The sequence below is a fragment of the Coenobita brevimanus genome, chromosome 24, assembly GCF_032717465.1.
Source record: "Coenobita brevimanus isolate Jiangsu-jjx chromosome 24, ASM3271746v2, whole genome shotgun sequence".
Lineage (NCBI taxonomy): Eukaryota > Metazoa > Arthropoda > Malacostraca > Decapoda > Coenobitidae > Coenobita > Coenobita brevimanus.
Genome location: NC_136977.1, coordinates 54,919,756 through 54,922,106, shown reverse-complemented (window position 1 = coordinate 54,922,106; position 2,351 = coordinate 54,919,756).

The following is a 2,351-nucleotide window of genomic DNA, read 5'->3' as shown; positions in this document are numbered from 1 at the left end:
GCAACCATTTGACTTGGCATTCAGTCACTCGAAGGCAGCACTACATCTTGTGAGTGGATGATGGGCGTCTCGAACTACCTCTGAAGTAGGTGGTAGGAAGTCACAGTTACATACTGTTATTCATCGTCGTGTGTTTACATCACAGTTGTTGGGCGTAGGGTTTGGCACACCCATGCATTGTTACGAGGAGAGTATGGCATGGTTCAGGGTCACCGCATCTGCCACTTTTCATCCTTTACGACACGCAAGAAATACGTGGGTAGTGTTCTTTTTTCTCCATCCATAAGGAGAAAAATAATACGGTAGTCAGAAGGAATAGGACTGATTTACTGTAGATGATTTCATGGGTTGCTAGCGTCTACCAACGACCTCGTTTTGTAAATTAATGCGTCTGTCCGCAAATACTGCCATATGTTGGCGTGTGTATATACGATGTACCGGTATATCATGTACGGGTATATAAGTATAATCATATATAAGGGTGATGTACCAGGTTTTGAAGTAGATACTGCCCTGATGCCAGTTACGGTTGCCGGCAGCTGTTTAATGAACCAGCTGTTTATCCTTCTCTGCCTTTCCTGTCCTTCACAAGATGGCAAAGAAGATTATTTTTTTCTTCGCTTACATTCTCTCGCCTCTGTAATGCTACACGTGTCGAGATATACTGGTACTTAAGGCTTGGAGTACCGTAAGTAGATTTGAGCTAATGTTTTGAATTATTCTGAAAGTTAAAGGAGTAACTGGAATTTCTCACAGGGTTTGGGCTTTAACTCCTATACTCATTAGCCCTACCATACCTACCAGGGCCGTGCGCAGGATTTTTGAAAGGGGGGGGGGTTGGAAAACAAATGTTTTCCTAACATAGTTTATTCACTTTCATTCGTTCATTCATTCATTCATCATCTAATCCTGTGTTGCCCCATGAGGTGCTTAGGAGTCTGGGGCTAGACAAGTTGGTCCTGACACTTAAGATGAGAGTGACCAGCCCCTCATCCCTGAGCGGCATTACTTGAGCAATAAACCCCAACCATCCCTTGGATATAAACCTGCACAGGCTCAGTCCGATTGGGGCGCCTTAATTACCCACTAAAGTAAGTAACGCAAGACAGTAAACTTAGGTACTGTAACTGACTAAAGTACTGAAAGGGTACAAACTCAAGGTAGTTTCCATACTGAGCTCTACAGAACCATGGAAGTGAAGCATTGCGGATATCAATGGATGGAGCACCTTGGAAGTTAGGGCAATTCAGAGAGGGTGAATCTTTGTTATAAATATGGGACGTGTTTCAGAATGTGTAAATTTTGCCTTAACAACTAACACAGAAAATTGCTCTATATGTAGCAATGGAAAATTAATATATCACCACAATGTTTGTGCAGTTTACTGAGGAATTGATATTTACCAAGGGTTTAATCGCTCATCCTATCATCGAAACATGTGTCCTGAAGTGAATTACTGCACTTCATTTACCTGTAACTATGATGTCTTGATCTGTTCTTGTTGCCTCCTGATTTTTTTATTTAGAATAACATCTCATGTTCATGGAGTTAACAAAGGCTACACTGAACCCCTCCTTAAAAAAAAAAAAAAAAAAAAAAAAAAAAAAAAATTAAGGCAGCCAAAGGTGGCAAGTACCACATAATACAGACATTCTCGGGTTAATGGAGTTAACCCATAGAGTCCTAGACTCCTTCCTAAGCTAAATACAGTATTTAGTACAACAAAGTACACCAGTTGGGAATATTCGTATATACCTTCCAAATGGTGGGGGTTAACCCCCCCACCCCACCCCTTGTACAAGGCCTTGGTACCTACTTAATGATTTAATAATCCTCTTTGGCTCCTGCTCTCCTCCCACCCTCTGTCCTTCCCTCAGTCTCTTTCCTTTGGCTGTCCTTCCCATCTTTTTTGTGGGTTAGTTGGAAGGAGAGAAGTAAGGAAAGGAAGGTATACCGGTATATACCGTATATAGCCTAATATGTGAAAATAAAACAGTGGTGGAGTATTGGGATTTGATGGAAGAATATTCTTTTATTCTGCTTTCATGGCATCATCCTTATGTACCTCCGGTGTATTTTGTGTGTGTGTGTGTGTGTGTGTGTGTGTGTGTGTGTGTGTGTGTGTGTGTGTGTTTGTATGTAATTTCCGCTTGTTTGTGTATTAGCTCAGCTAAATTCTATATAGTGTAAGCCTTGAAAATTATGGGTTGGTTTTGGCTTCTTCAGTACTTAAGGTTCCTGGGAAACCAAGGATGTTCCATATCTGTGCTTCTCTGGCTGATTTCCTTGATGTGGAGATTTTGTACTCACAACCTTATAGCTTTTTCTCATAGCATCTTCCCTGCTTTACA